The sequence below is a fragment of the Phoenix dactylifera genome, chromosome 10 (assembly GCF_051530095.1).
Source record: "Phoenix dactylifera cultivar Ajwa chromosome 10, Ajwa_hap1_PhDact_Kaust_v1.1, whole genome shotgun sequence".
In the NCBI taxonomy this organism is placed as follows: Eukaryota; Viridiplantae; Streptophyta; class Magnoliopsida; order Arecales; family Arecaceae; genus Phoenix; species Phoenix dactylifera.
Window position 1 is genome coordinate 23,809,463 of NC_143199.1, and position 12,468 is coordinate 23,821,930.

General features: G+C 38.0%; 1 non-coding gene across 1 annotated transcript; it reads left to right on the forward strand.

Annotated features, from left to right (window-relative positions):
* The first annotated feature begins 1,036 nt into the window (after nucleotides 1-1,036).
* LOC120105268 (small nucleolar RNA R71) lies at nucleotides 1,037-1,142 on the forward strand. Its single transcript, XR_005507665.3, has one exon. It is a non-coding gene; the product is annotated as a small nucleolar RNA R71 (small nucleolar RNA).
* The last annotated feature ends 11,326 nt before the right edge of the window (nucleotides 1,143-12,468 follow it).

Here is a 12,468-nt window from a genome sequence, read left to right on the forward strand (position 1 = left end):
AGGAAATGGGGCCGTTGGGATGTGAGTTTTGGCAGAAGATGGACTAGCTGAAGAAGAAGAAGAAGGTTTTAGATTTTTATTTGACACATTTCTATCCTCTTCTTCACCTTCCTTATTGTTATCCTCTCCAATCTTATTGTCTATTATATGTCCACTCCTTAGGGTAGTCAAAGTATTGGCTTGTTCATGATGAATTGCATTTAATTGATTTTCTTGAGCCATGTATTGTCCCCTAGGATTACTTAGTGGTTGGCTTGGAAGTTTTCCTTCCTCTCGCTTGTTCAGTGCATTAGCTAGTTGCCCCATCTGGGATTCTAGCTTGGCGATTGATTGCGTGTGAGAGTGCACCAATTGTGTAATGGTTTCCAAACCTTGAAGGGCGTTCAACACTTTCTCCTCAAAGGATGTGTTTCTTTGGGGTGGAGGAGGAGTGTGTTGAAATTGAGTCGAGGGATGGTGAGGATGAATATTTTGTGGGGTTTGAAAATTCTGAGGGTTTGGAAAGTTTTGGGAATAAGGTTGGGCAGTATTCGAAGCTTGCTGCTTCCAAGAAAAGTTTGGATGATTTCGCCATCCCGGGTTATATGTATTGGAAAATGGGTCATTACCCGGTCTAGGCAGTGTTTGAGCAGCATTGATGTGTTCTTGCACGAGTTCGGGAAATTGGGGCGCTGAAGGGCACTCATGAATAGGGTGGGATGGGCTAGAACAAATAGTACATACTTGTGCTTGGGAAGAGTTCATGTAATGCCCACCTATCATCAGTTGGTCAATCTTATGGGACAATGCATCTACCTTGCTAGACAGGTCCATAGAATGACTTATTTCACAAATGGTCCCTTTTCTTTGAGAACTCGGGGGTGCTTGACGAGAACATGAAGCATGGTGGAGGGAGTTTTCATTTAGATTTTCAAATAATTTCCATGCTTCATGCTCATTTTGAAGCATGAATGTCCCCCCACATGCGGCATCAATCATCTGACGGTTTCGTTCAGTCAATCCGTCATAGAAGCATTGCACTAGCTGCCACTTAGGTATTTGATGATGTGGGCATTTACGGATTAGGTCCCTAAGTCTCTCCCAAGTTTCATGAAATTCTTCTCCCTCAGTTTGGGAGAAGCTTGTAATGGCACGTCTAAACTGGTTCGTTCTTCCTATGGGAAAGTATTTTTTAAGAAATTCTTGTTGCATTTGATCCCAAGAACGAATTGAGTTAGCTTCTAAAGAATTCAGCCATTGTTTGGCTCTATCTTTAAGAGAGAAGGGGAATAACCTAAGTTTCAGAGCATCATCAGTGAAATTCTGAATCTTGACAGTGGTGCAAATCTCAAGGAATTCATCTAGGTGTTTATATGGGTCTTCATTGGTGAGCCCATAAAAAGATGGAAGCATTTGGATCACACTAGACTTTATTTCATATTGTACAGCTGCTACCTCAGGTAATCGAATGCAAGATGGGGAAGTGTAAATAGTGGGAGTAAAGTACTCCCTCAGGAGTTTGGGTTGTTCTTCAGCCATCTTAAGAGGTGGGGATGATCCTAATGTTTTGATCTTAGCTCGAATGTTCCTAAGGGTTCGTTCTATTTCAGGGTCGAAAGGTAATAGATTTTGTACTCTAGAACGACTACCGTGCATACACTAGTACTCGATCAATCAAGCATGCAATAAAAGAGAAAAGCATATCAATCCTAGTCTTTGTCCTAAAATCACTAGACAGCTCCTAACTGGTTTGAAGAGGGCACCTAAGCCTCCAATCCGGTCTAATGAACCGAGTTGACCAGGTAAGCTCCCAGGTAAGTGGAGGGGTCACGATGCGTTCGCAAAGGTCCCACTTAAAACCCACTTGCCTCGAACAGATGAACTGTCTCCCTTATAGGGACAAAGCTTGCCTAGACATCAACTAAGCCACAGAGCGAAATTGGTGCAACCTTCGGTGATCTTCGTCCTATTGAGCTCGAATGTCCCTAGGGGCCAACGTCTAATTGATTTTAATTAAAGATGACACTATATGAGATTGAGTTCACCTAAGTTGGGCAAGAGTCTGGTGATGAAATCCGGCTCTTATCTTGTTGGGGTGATTGCCCTTACTATGTGCAAATTGATTTGTGTATGTGTATCAAGCATGCATTCACAATTTTGCTATAATTAAAATCAAACAATCACCACAAAATTTCAAACCAATAATTAATTTAAATAAGAAAAGTTTAGAGGTTACCAAAGGAAATTTTCTCAGCAATTTATTTATTTTTTTTTTTTTTGCAAACCTCTACAGCATTTCTTTTCCGGCAGTTCTCCTTTTGATCATCCCAGATTTTTTTTTCCTCGATTCCTGATAAAAAAACTAAATAAATAAATAAAAATTAGTAAGGGAGAAAAAGAAGATAAGAAAAGTAACAATAATAGAAATTTTTTTTTAAGAATTTTTTTTTTAATTTTTAAATAATTTTTTTTAATAAGAAAAATAACTATGCTAGCAATCTCCGGCAACGGCGCCAAAAATTGATCGGTTATTTCAATTTCAAAAAAAAATAAACCACGCAATAGCACGTATCCTGTAGGATAGTGATTACGGGTGTCGGTCCACAGGGATTGGAGACAAGTTATTTTTCCTAATTAAATGATTACTTCAAAGGGGATAAGCTAGAGTAAATGATAAAAACTAAGAATTAATATGGGTGTAGTAGTATGAATTATCTATGGAGAGAGGTGTTTAGGGCTAGAATCCACCGATGGATTCGTAAGTGTGATGCTTTCAATGACTTAGATGCGTGTATGATCTGATTGCTCTTAACTACAAGTTAGGGCAATCATACAAAAAGCTGAAATCTAACCCACAGTATGAGTCATCTAAGCCTGGCACAAACCATCTTTTCTAAGGATAGGCATGGTCTGTCCTATTTAGCATGATTCATCTGATGATTAATTTTTCAAAGATAAATCCGATAGTTGCATAGCAATCTCTTCCAAACCACAGGTATTGGATTCAATTTCGATAAACTAGATTAATTCATGCAAAGACTTTCTACAAGATAAACATCTTACATAAATTAAACAAGACATTTTAAGATCATAATTTCATTGAGTATGCAACTGTCTTACAACGTTAAAAATCAAAGAAATGCAACACAAATACTCATCCATGGCTTCATCAAACCCCTAAACCGAGGCTTAGCTGCCCATGGTGGCCGGAAGTCCTCCCATCTTCATAAAAAAAATTGCTCTTCACTCCCTTCCGCTCCCAGCCTCTCTCTCTACTCTCTTTTATTTTATTTTTTCATCTCCCGAACAGAGCCTCCCCTGTTCTTCAAAACCGAGCTCCCTTATATAGGACTTCCCCACCCCTTGCAGCCGACTGAGGATCGAAACGGCCGTGGAATCGCTGGGCGCTGATCACGGAAGAGGATCCCTCCTGGATGGCGAGAAACGGACGAGGCGGAGGCGGGGGAGGCGATGATGCGCTGGTGCTGGATTTCGGCTGAAGACGGAGGGGCTGGATCCGGCTGCGTCACGGGCGGAGGAGCTGGATCGTTGATTGCAGCCGGCTGGGATCGCGGAGACTGGGATGGGATCCGGATGCGCCACGGGCGGAGGAGGAGGCGGAGACGCTGGGATTTCGACGCGGCTTGGGTCGCTGATCTTGGAGGAGAAGACGCCGCACGCGGTTGATGGCGGAGGACCCGGGGACGACGACGACGTTGGGGCGTTCGGCTGGGACGAGCTCCTTTGATCGCGCGGGGGAGGATTGCATCGCGGGAGAGGAGGAAGAGGCGCCGCGGGATCCACGGGAAGACGCAGTGGTTGTGAGCGAGGCAGGATCACGGGAAGGTTTGGCAGCGGGAGAAGAAGATAAACAGTGGAATCTATTTATATATATATATTATTTATTTATTTATTTATTTATTTATTTATTTTTGTTTTTTATTTATTTATATTTTTTTATATATATTTTTGTGCACTGTTCATATCAACAGTGAATACATTGCTTCTTCCCGAAATTATCATTATTTTTATTTTTATTTTTATTTTTATTTTTTATTATAAATTTTATATGAAGGCACGCAAGGAATTGACTTTGGGTTTAAGGTGGATCATGATTGTTGATTTGCTTGAACTTGTTCTTGAGCCCAATGACATTTAATTCTTACTAAACCGCTTCAGATTGAACTCAACCAGATCAGACTGTGACTTAATAAAAGGGTTAATCAAACCTTTGCCCCATACATAATTAATTATAACTTTCGGTCGAATCAGGACCAAAACCCATTTAATTATAACCTTAGCTTGATTACAACTCCATCAGGTTACCAAATCGGGTCAACACAATCTCCTCCTTATATATTTTCATGAAAGATTATAATCAGGAGAGAGACAAGTTTAGAGTCTGTTTTGAGAAAAGAATTATTTACCTCTTACCATATTTTAAATTCATTTCAATGTTTATTTAATTTTATGGTAAAATATATATTTATCAGCTTAAAAATATTGATAAGTGCTATGGAAAGATAACTAAATTATAGATTATTAAGCACTTATCATATAGATGCATGCATGCATATATACACACACATGTGTGTGTGTCTCTATATGAATATCCATATGTATGTACACCTATATATTATACATTCTATGGAAACCGAAACTCATTGGGCTTATAATTTCTTGGAGAAACTGATAGAGGTGACATATCTTTACTCTTTAACATGTTTGGTTAAGAGAAAATTAAAGGCTTGGATTGCAATTTTCCGTTTTTTAATATTTATTTTTATCTGTTTGTTTTGACAGAATTCCGTTTGTTTGTCAACTTCCATTAGTGTGTAGGTGCACGTATTAACTAGCTAAGCTAGATCGGGTAGTATGCATACGAAGGCGACCCATACTATACATGAAGGTGACTTATAGACTATAATTAGGTGGCTTTCCAATCAATCTACCATCGAGACTAGTCCCCATTCCTTACTTTGTTAATGTTGGAAAATGACTATTTCTCTTCCATCTTATTGGATTAAACACATCTACAGAGAGTCTACTAGTATGGTTGATTGGATGACGACATATGTGACTAATTATATAGAAATTACTTTTTAGACTGCTACATCAAAAATTTCTTCTATTTTTTACATATTTTATTTTTTGATTCACATGAATGTACTTTCACTAGATTGGTCTTATAAATCTAGCTTTACCAGAAAAAAAAAAAAAAGAAAAGAAAAACGATGGTATGCATGCTGCTTTAGTTCGCTTTCTATATGAAAGGATTAACCAAATTTGAACCATTAAACTTAATCGGTAGTGTTCAAACTGCTCTTGTATGAGATGTTGCGTGAGCTTGAACAAGTTTCTTGCTGAGGGGAGCTTCCATACACTTGTGGAGGTTCTAGTGTTTAGGATTGGTTCATTTATGACCCTAGCTTTTAAATTTGTTTAAGCTTCGCTTGTATGCTAATGGAGCCAAGCCATGGAAACCTGCTATGGAGACAATTACAAGTAGAGTTGGGCAACGGGCCGTGCCGGGCCGGCCCGGCCCAGGCCCCCCGGGCCCAAATTCTAAGCAGGCCGTGCCTGGCACGGCCCGTGAGGCACGGAAGGCCAGCCCGGCCCGGCCCCCGGCCCCTCTATTGGTGGGACGGGCCGGGCACGGCACGGCACGGGCCGTGCCAGGCACGGCCCGTAACGGGCGCAAACGGGCCGTGCCAGGCACGGCCCGCAACGTCTCTAAACGGGCCGTGCCTGGCACGGCCCGCAACGGCTCCAGACGGGCCGTGCCTGGCACGGCCCGTCTGGAGAGGGGGAGGGAAAATAGCCGTTTCCAACGGCTATTTTCGTAAAAATGACCCTTTTACCCCTCCCAACAGTCCAATAACGGCTGAATTGAGGGGTATTTTGGGACAAAAAAAATTTTTGGGCTTCTATAAATAGCCCATTCCTCCCTCATTCTCACCACACCAAACCTCTCATTCTCTCCTTCTCTACTGCTATTATTTCTCTCTTCAAAGTGCTCTTCTAGCAATTTAATTTTTAGTTTGTTCAAGTGCTACACAAGAGGAGGTTCCTGTTGAGAAGAGAAGGTCGCTTCTGTTGAGAGCACAAGAGGAAGCTCGGAATCTCGGCTCTGCCTCTGCCCTCCGACCCTCTACTCAATTCCTCCTTGCGGTTAGTTTTTATTTTTTGAATTAATCATAGATATGTCATCTTTTGAGGAAAGTCAGTTTGGCATTCCTGTTTCTGAGGGAGAAGAAACTAATCCCCAACCCCCTGTTCCTAGTTTCTCTAGAACTGGTGAACCGAGTGAAGGTCAAACCTCTTCTCGTAAGAGGACTAGTACTGTATGGAATGAATTTGATAGAGTTATGGTTGAGGGAGTCTGGAAAGCTAAATGTAAAAAATGTGCCAAACTTTATAGTTGTAGTAGTAGTGGGGGAACAGGGCATTTAAAAAGACATCAAGAGAGTCATAGGATGCATGATTCTCATGCTCAAACTCAAAGTAGCCTTAATATACAAGGGGGATTACTTGTAGGTAATTTTGCATATAATCATGAAAATCAAAGAAAAGCACTTGTAAAATGGATAGTTAAGGATGAATTACCTTTTAGTTTATGTGAATCTTTTAATTTTGAAGAATATGTTCAATTAAACCTACAACCTGTTTACAAAAGAACTAGTAGGCGTACATTTAGAAGAGTAGCTATGACCAATTTTTTAGCAATGAAACAAAATTTAATTGAAACACTTTCTACTTTAAATGTAAAAATTTCATTAACTTCTGATATTTGGTCAGCATCTGTAGGTAGTAATTGTTTTATTGCCATTACTGCTCATTATATTGATAATGATTGGCAATTAAATAAACGTATTCTTGCTTTTCGTGCTTTTGATTTTCCACATTCTGGGCAACAAATTTCAAATATAATTTATCAAACTGCATGTTCATATAATATTAATGATAAAATTATGTCTATTACTTTTGATAATGCATCTAATAATAATTCTGCTGTTGTATTATTAAAAGACTCATTGCATCCCATATTAGATGGAAATTTACTGCATATTAGATGTGCATGTCATATCTTAAATCTTTCTGTTCAAGCTGGCATGGGCATGATTCAAGATGTGATTTCAAAAATTAGAAATGCAGTTTCTTTTATTCATGCTTCTAGATCAAGACTTCAAGAATTTAAGGAATTATGCATAAATCATGGTAAACGTTTTAAAAAATTTAAACTTGATGTAATTACTCGTTGGAACTCCACATATAGCATGATACATGATGCATACCCATATAAAAATTTATTAAGTGCATATATTAATGATCGTGGATTAGGATTTACATTGACTGAAACTGATTGGAATAAAGGAAAAATTTTGGAAGATTTTTTGCTTAGTTTTTATAATGCTACCAATGTTCTTTCTGGTATTTATTACCCTACTTCATGTTCATTTTTACAACAAGCATATATAATTAGTCAAAAATTTGCAGAACATAGATATGATGATGTTTTAATGCCTATTATTCACCTAATGGAATCTAAATGGAATGAGTATTGGGACAGGATATGTCCTATGCATAACTTAGCTGCTGTATTTGATCCTAGAGTTAAATTAAATGGCGTGCTAATTTTACTTGATGCATACGCTGAAAATATGAATCAAGATGCTGAATCTGCTAAAGATGAGGTAAGACAACTTTTTTATGATATTTATGCTATATATGATGAAAAAATTCGTGGATCTAGAACACAAATACAAACCTCTATTCCTCCTTCTAGTAGTTCTCGTTCGTCATCTATTTTTTCATTCATTGCACAGAGAAGACACACACATGCTTCAAGTTCCTCTTCATCTTCTTCATCTTTAAGTAGTGAACTAGAATTTTATTTACGAAATGATCTTCAGTCTGCATATGATGAAAATCAAATAGAGAATCTAGATGTATTATCTTGGTGGAAGAGTGTTAGAAATCAATATCCTGTTATGTCTGCAATTGCACGCGATATTTTAGCTGTGCCAATGTCCACGGTAGCATCGGAATCCGCTTTTAGTGCAGGTCGGCGTGTTCTTGACGAAAAGAGAAGTAGGATGACGGGTGAAACGGTGGAGATGCTTCTCTGCTTCAAGGATTGGCTGGATGCTGAGGCAAGACTTCAAGATAAAGGTGGACATAATACAACATCCTCTGATGATAATGATACAAACACTACTGAAGACTGAAGACTGAAGACTGAAGACTGAAGAGTGAATACTGATTCACTGAATCACTGATGATTAGTAAGATTTCTTAATTTTTTATAATTGTACATTTTTATTGTATTCTGGAGGTCAGACCAAGGTCCAAACCTCGGCCCTTTCTTAGTTTCTTATTGTATTCTAGAATCTAGAGGTCAGACCAAGGTCCAAACCTCCCTTCATGTACCATTTTGATTTAAATTAATAAACTGGTAGGGGTCTATGCCAAACCCCCCACCATTAAGGTGGCTTTATATTCATAAATCAAGATTTCTTAGTGTTCAATATTTATTAATTTATTAAAAAAATTTTATCGGGCCGAGCCGGGCCCAGGCCTGGATCGTGCCAGGCTCGCGTGCCCGCCCGGCCCAGGCCCTTATGGGCCGTGCCGTGCTGGCCCGCGGGCCGTGCCGTGCTTGGCCCGCGGGCCTAGACCGGGCCGTGCCGGCCCAGGCCCGCTGGCCAGGAACCTCTAGCCCAGCACGACCCTATCAAAGGGGCCGTGCCAGGCACGGCCCGGCACTGTAGCTGGCGGGCCGTGCCAGGCACGGCCCGCTTCGTGCCGTGCCGTGGGCGGCCCGGCCCAGTGCCCATCTCTAATTACAAGCTGTTTGTTGGGGGAGATGGCAGATGAATTGTATACCTTCCAATGACTGCCATTTGTTGTTAATACTGCCTTCCTAACTCCCACTGGAAAAGCGATCAAAAGTCAACCAAAATGGAGCAGAACACTGGTTATAAGTTTTAACCCATGAATAACCTGCACAAGGTCAAGACCTTTGAGACCTACTTCGACAAATTGTTGTTCTTACAATTTTTTCATTTGGAGGAAGCCAAACACATTTTAATCTGCAAGCTTTCTTCTGCCTTGGTGAATTAATTTTCCCTTTGCAACTCGCACCATATATATTTTGATGGTTGGAACTAACAAGATTTGGATGCCAATTTAGGTTTTGCAAACCAAATCGAGTTTACAGGACAATCCCCATTAGATCAGCTTAGTCGAAACAATGTCAAAAACCACACTTACTAGTGCCATTTGCAACCACCATCCATTACCCATATGGTGCCCACTTCTACTCCATTAAAGCCTAGAAATTGCACTAGTCCTTTTAGTGCCATTATGCGGACTTGAATCTGCAAGGCTTAAGCGCCAGAGATGCCACAAACATACCTTTTCATAGTCCTAGGATCACATGGAATAGAGTCTTTTTTTTTTTTTTTTGGTAGACAACATGATTACATAAGGTTATTGTAAATACGACGTATAGCATTAGAGTACTTGGGCTGACTCCCAAATTATTGAATATATGTGATTTGCTACATAAGATGCTATCCAATTTGTATTACTGTTCAACTTATATACATGCATGCTTGCGCACATAAAGAGAGATTTCCAAATAATTGAACCTGTATCAAAGTATACAAAGTCTTTAAGCTGGGGTGGCTATTTGAGATGCTACATAGTCAGCAGCACTATTTAACAAGAAAGAGAGAGGAGGTTCTTGCAATACACATCAGCACTCTGAAGGGCTTGTTTGGTTCGTGGGAAGCATTTTCTCCCCTATGAATATGATTCCTGGGAAGAAGATTTCCAGGAAGAGGATGCTTGGGAATGTACTTTTGGTATGTTTGGTTTAACATGGAAAAGTAACAGATTTTTAGAGTGCTTATGTTTGGTTGACCATCCACTTTTTTGGGAAAGTTATGTGTAATTCCCATTATACCCTTAATAAAAGTTAGATCTTAATACCTTTTTAATGCTGAAGGGTCTTTTTGGGAAAAAATAAAGATGGAGTGATTTCCGCCTCATGGAGAAAGTAAATTTTCTATGTTTCTCATGGGAAAGTCTTTCCCATGAAATGTGGGAATCAACTTTTCCATCTCTTTCATTTGAAAACTCCAACCAAACAAGAGGTATCTTATTACTTTCCCGTTGACCATACTTCCCTCTCTTCTTTTCCCGCAAACCAAACGAGCCCTAAGAGAGAGAGAGAGAGAGATTTCCAAATAATTGAACCTGTATCAGAGTATACAAAGTCTTTAAACCGGGGTGGCCATTTGAGATACTACCTAGTCAACAGTACTGTTTAACGAGGGAGCGAGAGGAGGTCCATGCAATACACATCAACACTCTTAAGAGAGAGGGAGAGGGAGATTTCTAAATAATTGAATCTGTATCAGAGTATACAAAGTCTTTAAGCTAGGGTGGCTATTGGAGATGCTATCTAGTCAGCAGCACTGTTTAATGAGAGAGAAAAAAAAAGAATCTTATCTTACACATTAGCACTCTTAAGAGAGAGATAGAGAGAGACAGGGAGAGCTCATGTAATACACATTTCCACCGATGGTGGCATTTATTCACCTCAAGCCACTGTCAGCTGAAGCCAATTATTCTTGCATACTGTGAAGCAGATCCATTTCCGTACGCAGCAAAAAGGCCAAAATAACAAGTGCTGGCCATCCTGAGGGGCTCATGATACAACTACATATAGGCCCCAGGTAATAGGAAAAGAAATAAAAGCCAGGATTAACTAGCCGGATTTTTTTATTTTTTATTTTGAGCTGAAATTGGTCCCCGTTAAAAGGCCTCGTACACTATTTTCTTTCTTAAAAGCAATACACAAAGGAGAAAGTTGAAGAGAAGCACCTAATCACAGCAGTTGTACCAATCACAAGCAGTCGAGATTAGATAAACTCATATATGTAAAAACTGAATTAGAAAGAATCCAACTCAGTTGGAGATATACGCGCAAGTATATGTAATGCTAAAGACTTTACGTACAAATATATTTTTCTGAAGGAAAAGCTTATCATGGATTATATAAGCTTAAGTTTTTTTTGTAAATAAACTACTATGAATTTAGACTCTGAAGGACCAGGGATGCTGTTATGCCTATTAATCATGAAAATAGAGTCTTCCCTTAGACTCCCATTAAGAGTCTAATAAGTTTAGAATCTCTTTGTTATAAAAGTTTAGCATGATTTTGTTTTTTAAGAGGGAAATCTAATCAAACTTATTATGACAATTTAAAATTAAGTTCAGACGTACAGCCTCTTTTATCTAGTGTTAAGGTTTCCAAATAAAAATATTGAAGAAGGGAAAATTTAAGAGAATAGGGTGTCAAACAATTCACTATACTTGACCACCTTCTTTAGAATTGTTTCTATAATTTTCTGCACATAACTCAACCAAGTAAGAAAAGATTCTAAATTTTTCTTGTTGAATGTTTTATAATTTTCTTGTGCTTAGAGGGTTTTGAGGATCGAGCCAAGGATTAGTTAGTTTTATCGTCCGAAATATTATTAATATTTTCATCCCAAACTTTTTAATAGAGCTTGCAAATATAAAAAAATATATATATAATTTTTAAGTATTGTCTAACCCATCTCATTTCATACTTTTTTTTTCAAAAAAATACTATTATTTTTATTTTTTAAGCAACTTTTGTAGCATTTTTTGTTTACAAAAATTATATCCTACATCACGTACATCATATCAATCACTAGCATGTATTTTTATAAATTTTATTTATCAAACATTCATCTGATCTATAAAAATATATATTTATAATTTATATGGTGCACCATATAAATCACCAGCACATATTTTATAAATTTTATTTATCAAGCATTCATCTGATCTATAGAAATATATATTTATGATTGATATGGTGTACTGCAATATGGTGAACATGATATAGAATATAATTTATAGGAGATATTTCCTCCTCTTTGTACTCTTTACTTTCTCGTGATCTGGCAGGATGCACTCACTTTAGAGCTATATAATTTGTTATTTTGACCAAAAAAAATATGACATAGAATATAATTTTAGATTTTTTGCATGATTACCTTCCTAAATATCGAATTTTGCATGAATACCCTCCCAAATTAATATTTACATATATACCCTCGTAAAACACTGGTTTTACTATTCTATCCTTTTTATCCTAATTTTTGCATATGTACCTACACCATCTAACACCATTAAAAAATTAACGGTTTTAAATTAAAATGACTAAAATATCCTTAATGGGCAGATGTGCAAAAAAATATTTATGAGACAATCACGATGAAAAAAAATAATTTCAAAATTTAATTTTATTTTTAATTAAAATAAATATGCTTTTTATTAGAGGTATTTGTGCAAAAACAATGTTTTATGATTATGAGGGTACAGAAATAAATATAAATTTTAAGAGAATATTTACGTAAATTTAAATTTTTAAGAAGATGTTCATAA